The sequence below is a fragment of the Dromaius novaehollandiae genome, chromosome 14 (genome assembly GCF_036370855.1).
Source record: "Dromaius novaehollandiae isolate bDroNov1 chromosome 14, bDroNov1.hap1, whole genome shotgun sequence".
NCBI classification, from domain to species: domain Eukaryota; kingdom Metazoa; phylum Chordata; class Aves; order Casuariiformes; family Dromaiidae; genus Dromaius; species Dromaius novaehollandiae.
Genome location: NC_088111.1, coordinates 15,361,371 through 15,378,220, shown reverse-complemented (window position 1 = coordinate 15,378,220; position 16,850 = coordinate 15,361,371). Strand labels below are relative to the sequence as shown.

General features: G+C 42.1%; 1 long non-coding RNA gene across 1 annotated transcript in view; it reads left to right on the top strand.

Moving 5' to 3' along the window:
* LOC135329889 (uncharacterized) overlaps nucleotides 1–15,275 on the top strand; it is a 193,978-nt gene extending 178,703 nt beyond the window's left edge. The window contains exon 4 of the long non-coding RNA XR_010391522.1: nucleotides 15,190–15,275. This is a non-coding gene — a long non-coding RNA (uncharacterized LOC135329889). The remainder of the gene's footprint in view (nucleotides 1–15,189) is intronic.
* Nucleotides 15,276–16,850: the final 1,575 nt, after the last annotated feature.

The following is a 16,850-nucleotide window of genomic DNA, read 5'->3' as shown; positions in this document are numbered from 1 at the left end:
TTGGAGCCTTATTGACTGGATTTGCATAGATGCTCATGAGTTTGCAGTTTGTCATTTGCTGTGCACAAATTTTCTTTTCTTTTCCTTTTTCTAATCTCTGACAACATAAACATATGATAAAGTTATGAAGCACTGTTTCCAAAGTGTTTTTAAACGATGGCTGTGCAAATTCATTTTTGTTCAAAAGGCTCTTCCTTAAATAATGAGAGGACAGAAGACTAATAAGAGAATTTTTGTAGGTTCCTTCACCCAGTTCCATCACGGGAAGTTTATATATTTATTTATTTAAAGTCTAAACATCCCAAACCCCTCAAAATCCCCAGTAAAATTCTGCTGCATGAAATACAGTCATTACATGTGATGAACCACCTTTTTCCTACTTTAACACAGAAGTGGGATTGATTCCTTTACACCACTATTCCTCAGCTGCTAGAAAAGTAGCAGAACACTATCTTTTTTATTCCACTTTTTTTTTTCTTCACTTAATTTTTGTGGTGAAGCAGCAGAAAAAGCAGTGTCATCAACAGCAGTTTTTTAGGAGCTGAAACTGAGATTTCTCATAGGGGAAGCTTAAGAGCTGAGAGAGAAGAAAAGAAAAAGAAGTCTAAGACTGTCTTATCAGAATAGGTTTGGTTGGGAAAAGGCCACATCCTTCTCCTCCACTGTCCAAGTGTAAAATCCGAAAACACGGGATATTGGATTCCAAGCAAAAAGCTGCTGCTCACACTAGTGTTGATGTGAGGCAAAGGAGCACTGGGAAGTGCTTCATATCGATGGTTCTCATTCAAGTATTCTGCTTATAAAATGCTTTATGATTGCAAAAGAAAAAGTGCTATAGAAGTGCAGATTATTACTTCCTTTTTCTGGAATCTATGGCTGTGTTAGATCTAATTTTATAATCCTTATGCAAACAACGTTCTGCTGGGAGTCGGTGAGCTAATTGCCGCGTGAGGGCGTTCACGGCAGGGCTCGTGCGTTTGAAGTACCTCTTCTTCGTACAGATTGCTGCTCTTGCCGTGAAGTCCTGCACAGTAGGGTGGGTGACTTTTTCAACATCTATTAAGTTCATTTAAAATAAAATATAATCTCTGGTGTTTAACAATATAAAATCATAGTGTAATTATTGATAATTCTTTTTATATTTATACTATATTAATAATGATGAACTCATTTAGTATTAATGTGGCTCTTCTAAGGACTGCAGTAGTATTTCGTCTGTAATTTATTGTTCATTAATGTATCATTATTAGAAAGTATTTCCCTCTAACATTTTAGAGTTGCTATAAAGCTGAGGATATGGATGATGTTCAGATAAGAATTTACCTTTGCAAGTGGCTAAAGATAAAATGAAGGTTATTTTCATATTTCAGGTCTTATTTATTTTGCAGTTTGAAAGGTAAAAATGAAGCAAGATCTAACAGCTCTCATATATGCCTGACATACTCCTGCTATACAATGCAATATGAGCAAACCTCATATTGACTTGGGAATGAATCAGCACTGTAGAACTACATACAAAATATTAGAGCAATTAAATCTCTGTTATAGTTGCTATATGATTGCTCCTAATGTCAATGTAAATTTTTGAATTAAAAATTGCATGCATTTTCTTAGAAGTTTAATGCAATTGTAATCCCATATTTTGAACAAGTGATTTGTCTAATTTATCTCATGTTGATGTCCTCTTCCCTTTCATGGCATCCGATTTATAATCTTTGGGAGGGACTGAAAGAAATTCTTCATTTATTTTTCAATTCTATTGTGTCTACGTGCCCGTTTCATGAGACTACAGTAGTTCTGTGTTTTGGCTGATTAACTGAAATGTGGAAATGAACGTAATGTTTCACCCAACTTGTTGTTCTGATACCGTTGCAGTTTTTCAAGCCAAATCCCATACTGCCCTGGGTGAGTGGCTGCCTAAGGGGAATCTGAACCCTTCCACCATTAACAGTATTATTTAAAACAAGTTTTAAACCTCTCTGACTATTTCTACTGTTTTTTCGCCATGTGAAGGAAACCACTGTGCTTCTCTATCATGAAAACAATATTGCTGCGCAGGGCATTTGAGTCATCGATGGTCAGTAGAGGTAGTGGATGCCCAGTTGCTAGAGATCGGTGATGCTTTATAGGAGGTAAGTGATCAGTGTGTTTTATATGAGCTGTGGAAGTGCTGAGGATGGTTTGCGTATAAAGCAGCAACGCTTAGAGCGCTCGGAAAGGCAGTAGCGACCATGCACGCTCCCCATCACGAATACGGATGCTGTGAAATCCGAAGCCTAAGTGTATGATAGTAGTCTGTGATACAAACGCAGTACTAATAGCCATTTGAATCATTCATGGATGTCTTTTTAAATAAAGTGGTGTCAGTAGGATGCTGAGTTTGTAAAGATCAAGGGGATGCAATTTAATTGTGCCCAGGTCAGAACCAGGTACAGCGTCTGCTCTTGATACCAGCATGGCTGTGTATAGTTTAACATTGAGAAGTTTTTCCTTAAAATACTTGCTATATTATTGACTACTGTCTTGGTATTTCTGTGACAGTGATAGAGGGCTTCCTCTTAAGCTGCTGTCACTCTAAATGAGATGGCACTAGCCAAAACGGTAAGGGTGGTGCTGCTCCTGCAGCACTGCGAAGTCGTGCTGGTGGGTCAGGGCTTCGCTGCGAGCGGAGCCGAACGTCTCCGCAGCCGTGCCTGGGGAGGGCCCGCATTGAGCTCGTGCTCTATGGGAAGAGATTGCAAGCTGCTTTTTGACCTGGTGGCTCTCTGGAAGTTGTCTATGCTCTTGAGCCTCCAGATTATCTGGGGTATGATGGCTAGTGCACAGTCTTAGTGGTACGTCCTGTGAGAGGTTTGTCAAGAGCTACCTCTGTATTTGTAAGTGCCCTGTGGTTAGTACACAACGACATACAAATGTTTTACAATACATTTACAACAGAGTTTCACATCTCACTATAAAGGGCTCATCAAATGACTACGTATCATTTATATCTGCGTGTAGTTTAGTATGAATGATTTGTTAGACACTTGCACTTTGTCAAAAACTTATACAAACGCATTTGTGTTGCACACTGCATTATAAATGGCTTGCAGAACATATCTATAACCTTGATAACTCCATTCACTTTGTTAGGAATGGCTCCTTGAACAGTTAAAGCATAACAATAACCAAAATGCATATAAACATTTCATAGCAAATCTATTGTTACTTATTTATAACATGCTCACCAAAAGCATTACAGCATATTTATTAAACATTTATAGATTATTTTTGCTGCTAGTAGTATGTGATATAAATCCATTATTCATCTCCCAGTAAATCATTGTTGGGCATCCCTTAAAAATCAAGTGGTACCAAGAGGAATTTGGGTCTGTAGAATTTGAAGAGATCCATTTTAATCATGTACAGTTCAGACTCTGCTTGGTGTTTATCTTTGTTGAATTAAATGATAGAAAGAGAGAATAATTAAGTAGAAAAACAACCCTGAGTAACCAAAGACAGGATGAGAAAACGACTGCCTTGAAACCCTGGGCCCTTTAGCATGTCCCACGTTTAATATCTGCCAGTGATTGCACACTAAGCTCTTGAAATTGTTAACACCACTCCTTTTCTAGCAGCTATTCCAGTGGGTGAGATAGAGTGTCTTCTGAAGCTAATAATTTGGACCAAAGGCTGTTTTCTCTAGCCATTGCTTTCATTTCATCTGAATTACTTCTCTGCCCTGGTTTCCCATACCCAACCTCATTCACTTGTTCACTGCAATAGTGGACAAAGTGCATAGAGCCTTCACGACCCCATGAGTGCATGTGTGTGTGTATGCAGGTAAGCAAACTGATTTGGATACATATATTTTTATGCTCTATGTGGTGTCTGTGGTGGAGAGACAGGAATCAGGCTGCTGTTGTGCTAAATGTGCTGATACAGCCCCGATGTTACAGAGGGGAGAAGGCAGGATTCAGATCCAGAAAGCAGTTAGACAACAGTTCTGTAACACATATCAATAGTTCCTTTTTCCTGTGTAGTTACTTGAATGTTTAAGTAATATGAGCATTGCGTCTCAGGTTGGTGGCAAGATGCTAGGAACGTTTCTCCAGCTATTCCCAGATAGAGATTCTTTCAGTACTTTGCTAGTCAGTACCTATAAATAGATAGAGTAATTTGGACTCTGACCTGACCTTCAGGAGAGCTGGATTCCCAACAGAACAAGCACATCCTTTTGTTGAAGTGACTATGGATATATGGAAGAGTTTTAAATCTGTTAAATTGCTCCTGTTCTTATACACGTTTATCCATTTATTCTTGAGTAACTTTTCCTCATTAAGTGTGGCTTTATGTTACATGTTATTTCTCCTCTTCTGTTCTAAATTATAACCTGTTTAATTAATTTCATTTTAATATGAAGGGAGGGTATAGCTGACTGTTCCCACAAATGGAGGTGCGCAAGTAAAGAATCAGGACAATCTCTGTCTCAAGCTCATTTTCTCCTGGCCTTGGGATGACTGCAGAACACACGATTTGTTGCTGCTGTGCTTGAGTACAATACGGAGGAAGTTAAGAATAACCTATGAAGTGGTAGGGTTACCTGGTTTCTTCGGGTATGTGCAGTCTCCATCTCAGAGCCCTGTAATCACCTTGCAGCCTTGTATTGTTGTCTCGCCCTTACACCCATACTGTAAGTGGGACGTTGAGTTGTCAGAGAAAGAAATTGTAGAAGATGGAGAGACAAGTACAGGGAGCAAAGGGAGTGCCCAGGAGAGTCATCATGAAGTCGGTCTCTTTGTCCGATGTATGTGTGCTTTATGCACTTATTTTCTTGATTATGTTTGGCGGAAAAGACACTTGTTCATATCTTTCTCTCCTTACAGCAGGATTTGTGGGGACTTTGGGAGACGGAGGTGATACCACTGGACTTTACAGCCCTTGTGGCACTGTACTTACACCTATTCTTTGAAGCTATTTCAGTTCTGAGGTTTACAGGTATGGGCGCTTGAATCTGAAGTCACTTGAAGTTATTCTTAGTTTTGCATCAGGAAGAGAGTGAGGGGAAGCTGTCCCGTTCCAAGGCATTGCACTTTTAACTCATTTTAATACCTATAGGCAGGTTGTGTGGAAAGACGCATTTCTTTTCAAATACAAAAACTAGCATCTGCATAGTAATGCTGTTGATTCCTGGGCAGATTATATCAGTAGCTTTACCCTCATATTTGGGAAAGAGAGAAAGCTTATATGGATCAACCTATAAAGCACAATATCAATTATATTTATAACTTGAGTGTTGGTGTTAATGTCAGAAGGGAGACATTTGACTGAATGATCAATAAAAGGAGACTGAGTAAGTCAAAGATTCATTATTTTTGGACTAAAGTGTCCAGTTCAGTTCTTAGCAATGCTAATGACATAACATGGGCAGACTACGCAGACGTTTAGCAAATGTGAGAAGTTCTAGCACACGTCAGTCAGAACGTCTTTCAGTGAATAATCCTTGAGTTGCAGGGTTTTTTAAGTGAATTTTTGCACATACTCCTCTCTTAAACAAATGCTGAGCTTACAGAAGGAGCGCTTGCATAAGAAATCTCCAGTTTGGCTTTCAGGATTTCAGGTGTCTGTTTAAATGCCCGTGTTTTGGATGTGAGAATTCAGCGTGGATCTAATGAAACAGCCTAGCTTAACTTGTTCCAAAAACCTATCGATGCAGCAGCCACTTTAAACAGGTGTTGTTTCTTTAAAAATCAGTGAAGACTGTTAAATTTTTTGGCATTTCCCGGTGCTCATTAGTGTCATCCTCGGGGTCTAAGACGGTCATTATTAAAGAGCGAGCTCCCCGGAGAGGAGGGCTCTGACAGGGGAAGCCACCGAGTGACAGGAGCGCCGCGGTTGCTAGGCTCGTCGCCTGCCGAGGTGGCGACGGGTAAATGAGCTTTCAGAGGCTGAGCCTGAGCGTGTAGCCAACACAGGTGTCATGCGGCATATTCCCCGGAGGTTAAATTTCGGCTCCGCCGCTCACGCTGCCAGTTTTAAAGGAAGGGAAATGTCAGGCGGCGGCGCGCAGAGGTGGAGGCTCTGCTGCTTGTGCGAATGCCACTGGCGCTGGCAGTAGCCGGCTCCGGAAGAGCGGCCGCGGCGCTGCCGGCCCGGCCGCGACCTCCTCGGTGCTGCCTGTTGCTTCCCCAGGCCGCTCCAGCACCGTGCCGACTCGCTCCGGTTGACCTGACCAGCGTGTTTCGTGCCTCTTCTTTGTCTGGAGGTCCTCGATAGTGCTAGTGACACCCCCTGTGCGGCCGCGCAGGCGACATTTGGCGTTCTTCCACGTTTTTGTGGCATCCCGGCTGCGGCTGCCTCCGTCCCTCCGGCCGCAGGCTGTCAGCTCTCGTGGGGCGTCTCGCGCGCCCGGGCTGCCAGCAGCCCACAGGGAGCCCCGCGTGAAACCCGCTGCGCGACCCTCGGAGCTCACCTTCTTCATAAAAGCACGAAACAGCTAATTAAATTAATGAAACAACTGTACCTAGCCCATTGCCTATTTCCTGCCTGCACTGTGCTCTTAAATGAGCTCAGCTAATGAACTATAATGTAATTAATATCCGAGGCAGTGGGGAATACAAGAAAAAATAGTTTTTAAATATTCCAGTATATTTTATAATGGGAGACCAAATGAATAAATAAATAAAAACCCAAACAAAGTTGAAGGTTGTTGGCAGGAGAGGAGTGTTTAGTAAGGAAGGCGGCTCAGGCCGGGCTCCTGGCTGAGGGCCTGCCTGGCCCGTGCGCCCGAGGGGAGTCCCCGCCGCTGCAGAAAGGACTGAAAAGTCCTCAGTATTGTTTTTCTGAGGTCGGCCTTATAAGATCTGTGAAGGAGAATGAGGATTTAAACAAAACCGTGGGTCTAAGCTGTAACCAAGTAGTATGTCGTCCCTGTCCTGTATCCTGCAAAGGCTGGACCCAAGCGTCGGAGGTATTATGAAGGCCCTTTGGTCCAGGCCCGATTCTGCCTTTAGGCTTGTGGAGGAGGAGGACGTGGCCTGCTGGAGAGAACAGCCACGATGGCCAAACCGGCTGTGAGACCGCCTGGTAAAGTGCTCAAAGGTGAAGGGAGAAAGCAAAGCAAACCTGAGCAGCCTGCTGGGGAAATTCAAGTTTTTTTTTCTCTGCATTAAGTTGTGCTTAAGCTGTTGGGACGACAGCGTGGTCGATCTGTTAGCCCTACCATCTCAGAGCCTCTGCAAAGCGATTCACATTCCTACTTCAGCATCTTAAAATCCAGCACTGGTTTTAATTATTAGTAGATTTCATGTTATTATTATTTACTTGCACACATACATTAATCATTACATGGGCTTGCTAATTTTTCGTTTCATCCAAAAATAAATAAATAAAGTGTGACAAGATGCTGGGAGTCCTCAAGAGAATAGGTTCCCCTCTGATGGGCAAGTAACATCTGTGGGCATTTTGCTGGCTTAACAGTGTGTCTATCAGAAACTTGGTGATTCAGAAAATTTACTAGCACTCACCTAATGATTAATTAGCCTTCTCTGTAAGGAATGGAGTCTCTTCATTATGCATCTTGTCACCAAGAGTTTCATCTGCTTGCTGCAACACGTATGCTGGAGACTTAATAAGAGGAATTCCAGTAGTCAAGAAATGAGTAAGATTGTTTGTGTGAGCAGAATTAAAATTCAGATGTAAATATTTAAGACAATCCCCAGGGAGCCTAATCAATATGAGTCTGTGCTGTCTTATGGAAAGATTGTTGTATGAATGAAAATACTGTAGGATACTAATTTTAATTAAAATTAATTGGCTGAGAATACATTACATTACGTCAAAGATAAGAGGCTGAAATTTTTTTTAACAGAAACCTTATTTCATACATCTGTAATGTACTATCTTAGAGTGTTTTAAAGAGAATTTCATTTGCAACATATCTTGACAGTTCTGCTTGGCAAAGCTTACGTATAGCCTGCTATTACATATCGCCTTCAGTTATGGAGTATGTATTCTTTAATGTGTTGAAGGACAAGGTCAAACTGATGCTTTGGGACCTAAATCAAAATAATTTATCATCTGCACGGAGGTGAGTTAAAGATTTCATCTTGTGGATAAACACATTAAAACCTGGCATGTTTCTCATAAAAATATATACTTGGTTAACCATTGCCTCAATTAAAAATCTATGGCTTTACTTTTAGCAGATGACTCGCATTGCACATATTTCAGGAGCTCAGTTCAGATGGTTCCTGTCTGATGAGACGACCACAGTGCAGTTCCTCCACCTCAGCTGGGTGGGAAGCAGATATAATTCCTGGCTGTAAATTGGTGAGCGAATTGCCAACTACCTTTAAATGATGGCAGCACCTCTGTTCCCTCAGGTCATTGCAAGTAACGGTTAGAGCAGTCATAGCTGCCTCTCGCTCCGCCATCCCATATGGGATGGGCCACTGCCATCTCCTCTGAGAAACAGTAGATAGTTGTCAGCAGCTCCATGTTTCCCTCTGAAATACTTTACACACTGATGGACTGCTATTTGTCATCTTAACTTCTCCCTTTCCTCTTACCCTAAAGGGAGTAGATGTGAACGTTTCCCATTTACAAGCAGCAACAGCTGTAAGAAGAAGACAGAGATGTCCAGGTTCTCCACTGGATTTTTTTTATTATTATTATTCTGGGATAATGGAAGGAAAACTTACTTTGCAAAGCTAAAGCTAGGGAGCTTTTTAGATAGTTTGCATGTATATGTACGGCTGTGTGTGTAAATGATTCCCCAGCCAGGCTCATTGGTACGCGGTTGATCTTTTTCTGTTTGCTTGTTTGCTGCGCTGTTGCATCATTCCCGCTGGTGCTTGTGACCCCCCAGCGCGGGAGTGCGGTAGGGCTGGCTCGTACCCCTTGGGCGCAGCTGGGGACCCGCGGCACAGGCAGGCAGAGGGACAACCTGCCTGGGCGCCACTGCAAGGGACCAGCGAACCCAGGCAAGGTTTCCGAATGCTGAGGTGTAAAGTCTGAATCAAAAGACAACACTTGCTCTTACCTGGTCTTTTTACTTATCATCACAAATATCTCTGTTTCCCCTCTCTCTGACAATGACTTTGTAGCTGGAAAGTAGAAAAAGAGCCACAGAGCCTCTGTAAGAGATTCCCTGTTGCCTGGTAAGCTAGGTCAGGCAACAACTTTCACCGTGGATGGATGCTAAAGGAGCCTCCATGCCCTCAGAGACTTTCTTGAATGTATTCCTGATGGTGGCATTGGGCCGTTCTTCCCTTGTGTAGCATCAGGGCAGGGGGTTGCACTGGAAGCTGGAGGCGAGCAGAGGACCAAGACTCCTGGGGGAAGCTGAAGCGGTTAAAGAAATAGAGACACAAAAGTTGTGCTTTGTTTTTCTAATCTAACATGCTTAGTTTGCTATTTTTTCAATGATTAAGATAAATTCAGTCTATGCTATAAAATTAATTTATTAGAGAATTTTTGTGGCAAATAAATCTCATTCTTGGAATGGGTATGTTTGCAGGAGATATCTATTTTTTTTCCTTAATGCATCCAGTAAGAAACCAGAAAAATGCCATGTGATCTGTGTGTCTAATTAAAACTATTCAGCACAGCTTGAATTTACAATTTTGATTTCTTGCAGTAATCTGCTTGTGAACAATCTAGAGGCAAGGAGTTATTCATAGAAACTGTTGAGTAAATAATTTTCAGATAATGAAAACATTCAAAAAAGTCAAGATAGTTAATTAGTGATCAGAAGAAATTAAATTAATTGAATGAATAATTCATAATGAATTATTCACCCAGCTCTAGTTTACATAGTGTGGAAGGTCTGAAGAAGAGCCGGTGTTTGAATTAACTCCGAACAGAAAGCTACATCTCCTGTTTCTGCTGTGTTGAGGTTATTTATTGATGTGTAAAAACAAGCTGGGTGAGCCAGTCTATTTAATCATCTTACTCTTTTTGCTCTGTAATGTGAGTCATGCTGGATTTGAGACAACCATAGATGGTTTGCTTGCAAACGTGCATTAGGGAATATGTGTTACAGGGCTCTTTGTTTTTTAAAATATATTTAAATAATCTGAGAGGAGCATGATCAGAGCTGAAAATGCTCTGTTAAAGCTATAAATTAGTTATATGCCACAGTACTAATGTTTGCAGTTGACATATGTCACAGCCTTGGCAAAATACTTCGGGTTGACTGGCTACCGAATAGAACTGTATTCCAAAAGAGAGTGTGTTGAAGCTTTATTTTTTTATTTGGAGGTTTTTGGGGGTAGAAGAAGGGGTCTGAAGGATTTCTTTCTTTGCTTCTTATCCTTTAGATAAAAATGCTAACTGCAATTAAATAATGAAATGTTGGAAAGCCGGATTAGTGCTGAAGGGACTGAACATTGCACTGCCCTGAGGCGCAGCGGGCAATGAGTGAGCAGAGCACATCTATTTGTCCTTTTGTCATTGTTTTTGCTCCCCTGTGCTATGGAGGAGAACAAAACCTCTCCTGAAAATAGTGCCACAGGACTGCAGGAAAGGGAAACGGGATTGCACAGGAATTTCCATTCCTTGTGCAGTTACAATGCGAAAATTAAGCTCTCAGTGTTTGATGCGAGTGTACATGGAGAAGTGAACAAAAAATAATGAGACAGGAGCTACATCTACTCTATGTTATGAGGTTTCCTCTCCAAGAAACATGACTTGCGGTGGAGGTGCATCTCTTGAGTGTCACGGCTTCGTGCGGTGGTGACTCTTCTGCTCTGAAACGAGCCTCATGAATTCCTGTCCTAGGGAAGTTAGTACCTCTGTTACCATCTGCATGGAGGATGAGGTACAGAGTGAGTGATCTGTTGACTTATGCTACCTGCAGCAGGAGAAGAGGTTCTTGAAACCATGGCTGTGTAGGTAGATGTAGAAGATCTCTAGAAAGCTGAGTAATACTAACTAGTATCACCTAATATTGTCAGATAGCCACAGTGTAGAGAGATGCTATGCTGGAGATGCATTTGCCATTTTTCTGCTTTTCTGTACTTCAGATCAAGCTGGCTAATACAGTGTTGGGCTTCTGTTGGTAGAAGAGCGCCACTGGTCTAAATTACGGGCTAGTTTCTGTAATGCTGGTAAATTTGATCCTGATTGAGAAGTGCTGAGAAATTTTGAAGAGTCTAAGAGTCAGAAAATCTGTGCCGGTAATGACTAAAATCAGACCACAAAATGATTCTTACTTATATTTTATTTCTATATACTTCCAAAGGCAGCTCCCAATTGCCAACATATTTAAGCTCTTAGAAACTCGCCTACAGCTTATTCTGTACAAGAGTCAGGTAGCAGGTGGGTTATGTTATCCATTTACTTCAGGTCTTCTCCACATCGGCAGGTACAGAGTACAACCTGATTGGATGAGAAACATGGGCTCTGACCGCAGGTGGTTCGTGGGGATGTGGAAAGAATGAAAAATATAATTGTAACTGGTTGTGTTAGTGAGACAAAGCAGGCTAGAATTTAAAAGAAGATATCAAGAGGTTGTTGTGCATCACTGAACAGCCATTTAAATTTGACTGTAATAGTACAGAGTTTGTCATGGTGGTTTAGTTAACATGTTCGGTTTTGATGAAAAAGAAAGTGTCTTTGATCGCTCCGCAGAGAGAGCAGAGTCTATGTTTGCAATTGTGCAGGTAGCTAATTCTATAAGGTCGTGCAGTTCAGCATCCCCCTCCGCTGCAGAGTTGCTGAGGGGAGCAGAAACAGAAAAGCCTCGGGAACCGGAGGGGGAAAACGATTAAGCTGTTCCAAAAAAAAAAAAAAAAAAAAAGTTTTTGCTTTATGTTCAAAATTGCAGATTCTGTCATTCTCTTTTATATGATCATTGCGTAAGATGTCATTGATAGCTCAGTGGAGGGACGAATATGCTAAATTGCATTAGATAGCACAAGGCTTACGAAGGTGAAGATTTCGCAGCCCCTTTCAAAGCATGGCAAGATTCAAGTCTTGCATTGTACCATTTTAAGGAAGAATGTTGTCTTTGACACTTTTTAAATGGCTTTTGTTCTGGCGTAGAGGTCAGGAGCTCAAGCCCTGGAGATGGGATTTCTTCAGCTCCTGCCCGCCCAGCCGGAGCAGTCCTGTGCACGTCCCTGTCTGGTGCCACACTCTTTGCTCCCGCTACAGTCACACCTGGGGCCTCTCCGCAGACATCCAGGGCATCACTTAGTAGCAGTTGTGCCGCTGAGATTTTTCATGCAGATTTTTCATGGTGATACCTGGCCTGCTCCACACTGCAAACAGACCAGTTCACTTCTTGCAAGCCAACAGTGGGCAGATGGTGACAACCATAAGTTATTGCCAGCCTAAACAGTTATTGGTCTGCAGATAATATTTGAGGGTGCTTATGGTTTAGTTGAGTGAGGTACCACTGAGAGTACAAAGAAGTGAGCCAAACTGGGAAGGGGGCACTGAAGGGAAGCTGCAGTAGTCCTTCTGCACTGGGTAAGAGGGGCATAATCTGCTTCTGAAGACTGACTAATCCCTCAGCTATATGCCCATACTGCTCGCTTCTGTCATCTGCCACTGCTACAGCCCACTGATTTCAGTAGTGCTGACCTACTTCTGCCCAGCTGTACCGGTTTCGCAGCTGACTCCCCTCTCCGGGACTGGGATGTGTCTGGTTAAGAACAGAGCCAAGCAGGCAAGATTTCTGACCACAAAGATGCAAATTCCTGTCTTTTAGTGATAGACAGAGAAATGGCAAATGGACTTGGAAAAAATGCTGTCAGCTGACATCAATCCTCTCCAGTTTTCTGCGTTTTGTAATTACTATGTATACACACAGTCGGAAGGTCATCAACACTGAGGCCTAAAGTGATCTAATATTTTGGAGCTGTCTTTCTGAGGATGGACAGGGTTTGTTTTTCAGGAAATCTTGCACCATTGCTTCTCAAGAGACGATCTCCACATCCATTCCAGAATCATGCTGTAGACACAGGTTTTATAGCAGTCGCCAGGGGTAAGATGACATGGGAGCTGAAATGCTTCCCGTGGTCCAGTCCTCAGCTGTCTTTGCAAAGGAAAGTGGCTGGGTGCCCAGGCTGCCATTAGCAATGTTATTATTATTATTATTAGGATAACGGACCTCTTCGGTAAGGTGGTCCCAAAGGGAAGATGTTACTTCAGTTCTGCTGTTGTCATAAGTTGTTGACAGCATCCGGTCCATAGTAAAGAGACAGATACTATAAAGAGACATATACTGTCTGATTTTGGGATCTAGCCTGTTGTAAAGCCAAATGCCCACTCCATCACAAGTGAACCCTCAATGGATCATTTCTAATAAATGGATAAATACCATGTTCTACTCCTTACTGCATGTTTCTCTTTTTTTTTTTCTCTCTTGAATCAAGTCACCAACTGATGTTTAAATTTTATTTTTGGGGTTCTACAGCAGGACTAACCTGAAAGAATATTATTTGACCTGAATTATTTTAAAACTTTTGGGAAAGGGATAGCTAAGCAATATTTCATGATTTGTGTGTGCCAATAGTACTGTTAGGTAGTTTAGGATTTCTAGTATGCTCTATATAGAATATATCAATTTATATAATATGATTCCGTTGTTGTTATTACTACAAATGTCTTAAAAATAGCGCAACAGGAAAACTTGACACGTTATAAAAAAAGAATAGTATTTATTGCAGGTTTGAATTTCTCCAGGCAAGCTCACAGTTGTGTCAGTGTCAAGCTCTCAACAATAAGAACCACAGTAGTTTTTCTGCCACCTTGATACGTGTCTTGCAGGAATGTCTGTGCTTAGTTTTTAACGTTCTCTGGTTTGTTCTCTATGAGCTCCGTTGATGTGGTAGATCCCAGAGATGTAAAATACGAAGTCTAAGTGACTGGATGTATGAGGGGCAATAGGACTATTGTGGGTTTTTTGGTGTTCTTTAAAATAAATCCTGTGTATTCCTCTAAAAGAGCATGGCCAGGTGGGCTAGAGCGGCTGCAAGCCTGCCTTGGCCGGGGCTTGCTGTGTTGCGGCTCTGGGAAGCCGCTGGAGGACGAAGAGAAACCCGCTGGGGAGGGAATCTGCTGGTGGGATTTATCTGCTGAATATAGGTAGCCAGGTTAATTTTGGATGCTGGAGGTATCGGCCCTGGTACGAGTTGCTGCTGCAGGAGGGTGCAAGTTCCCTGTTGGTCCTCTGCCGTGTTCAGTGGTGGAGAAGTTGCTGGCAGGTGGGATGGGGCCGCCGGAGCAGGGAGCTCCCGCGAGGCCGAGGGCGCTCCCCAGGCGAGAGTGGGGAAGGACAGCCGCAGGGCGAGGGCCTGCGCAGATTTGCTTTCAAACCTTTTGGTTGGTCCGTCAGAAAGAGATGTTCTGATTAATGTGTGTTTGGTTTTTGAATGTGTTTAGTTTTCTCGAGAGTAAACTCCATGTCCCCAAAAATGTGTTAAAAAGATAAATTTCATTTAAAAAAACAAAAAAAACAGAAAAAAAACAAGGAAAAATGACAAAGAATAAGGGCATTTGCACCACTACAGGATAAGGGTTTTTTGTTAAGTATCCTGAGTGTTTCAAGCACCAGCTCTCGATGACTTTTGACTATGCTGGCAGTCCTACTCCCCATGGCCTCTCTGGGAATAACAGTCTTTACTCTGGCATCTGCATTTATTTATCTGTACAAACCGACAAACTAGCAGAAGATTCCAAGCTGAAAGATGCTTTCAGAGTCACAATGTCCTATTTATTATTTGTCCCAGGAGTTCATAAAAATACAAAACTGTACTATAGCCAGTTATCAATTTTTTCTCTTAGGGATATAAACAGTTTTTGACAACAACTTCTCAAATGTCCCGGTAGCCTGGTACAAAATTGTTTCTGTTGGCAAAACTAGTGAGTACTATCTGGCAGGGACGTTTTTCAGAGAAGCGGGCTTTCCCTCGTTCATTTTCGTCAGTTTGGGGGGATCTCTTTTGTCTTTTCTGAATGGGGCTGTTGGTTGCGGGGGCACCTCCGCAGACCCCCTTGCACCAGGTGGTGGGGCTGACACTGTCTGCAGCTGATCGTGTTCCTCCGTCATTACGCTGTCAAAGGCACAATGCTTAATCAATTAAGGGGAATTTCAAATTGGTTTCAGTGAGCAGTTCCTGTAGAGATAAGGGCTCTGGGGAGTTTATTCCTCCAGCCTTGCAAATTTTAGCTAACTGCCTCGTACCCCCTCTCCCATAGGCGTGAGGCCAAAGTGCTTGCACCAGCGCCGCTACCATGAGAGAAGACGAACGTTTTGGATACTTTAAGCAGAGGAGGAGTCAGAGAAGCAGGAATGTAAGTTAAGAATCACTGCACCTGAAGGTATAATTCTGAATATATTTTGGGGACTCATTTTTTGAGAGTGAAATAGGGCTGAAGGACTGGGTAGCTTCCTAAAAAACTGTATGTTTCATCCTTAATGCTTTGCAGAACCAAAGCCCAGTAAAAGCAGGTAGCACTGATGTGTTATGAACATTTTAAGTGTTGAGGGTCTTTTCCCAGTAAATTCTGATGTTTTCTACAAGCCATTTGCGCGTCCTTTTTCAGCCTGCATGCAGGCTTTCAGGAGACAGTGGTAAGAAAGTCGCACAACTTTTGTAACAATGTCTGAGTGAATTTGCAGTGTTTTCTAGGTAATTTTGCAGTGGTTCCAGGTGAAGAAACAGTGCAACATATCCACATCAGCTGTGTATGCTGGCATAGGCTTACGAAAGTGGGTGCCAGCTTTACATATGCACATAAATGTTTGCTCCTGCAAATTCAGAAAATGATTGAGAAGGCATCTGCACAAACTTCTTACGTTCATATGAAAGCAGCCAGCTTAGAGTTCAGCCATTATTTTATTGGTCATGACAGGGCAGTCAATACACAAAAAGAAATTAAGGAAGTACAGAGTAGAACGGCATGTTTTTTGATGATTTGGGAGAACAGGAGTTCCATTTGCAGAGTGTTTAGCAATGCACTTCATGATAGCAGTGCTTTTGTTATTCATGCAAGACATATTGTGCACATTTCTCAGACGATTTTATGTCCCCCTTTCTAAGGGGAATAAGAGTTGTTTTCTCTATAGCTACCATATATTTGACTTATAAAAAAATTAATTGGAAGTCTATTACTAGGTATGTTAATGGCTTGATAAAGATTTAAAATATAGCACCCAAAATGCTGTACTGTATGTGTAGTTCTTAATACCTTTGCTATTTCCTTTTGCTGTTTGATGATCAGTTTTTGCTGGAATATGTTTTGCAATTACAATAAGAGATTTAATGTTGTTTTGAACTCTGCCAAAGTCTGATTAGATTTGCTGTTTTGGTCTAAGTCATTTCTTTGTGCTTCAATTTTCTCTGTATAAAATGTTTAGATTGCAGGGCTTTAGATTGCAGATCCTGGTAATTAACTGGAAGTCTGATTTTTAGTTCAGCACAAGGTTAACCAGCTTCCATAAAGCAAAATCCTATTTATTCAGAATGAAAGGATTATAGGGAAGATATAAAGTAACAAAAAAACAGTTTGCATGCAAGTCTAGGTTACCAGGATGTCTCCAGCACTGACACGGAGCTCCTGATAGAAGAGAGGCCAGTAGGATCCTCTCAAAGGTTTGGGAGTTTTGGTAGCAATTCTGTATCAGCTCCCAGATCATGAGAAAAATTTCTCCCCATAGGTAAGAGCATGTTCGCTTTGTGCCTTTTTCACTCTTTTTGCTCACTGTGTGATTTCCCCAGGAAGTAAGCTCTGCGGCTGCCTGCATCATTGCAACACTAGAGGTTTTCTGTAGTTGCCTTGCTGCCCTCAGCAGTGGCTTGAATTCCTGCGGGAAGCACGCCTGCCCTGAGACGCTTGGCTGGCAGCCTAACGCCGAA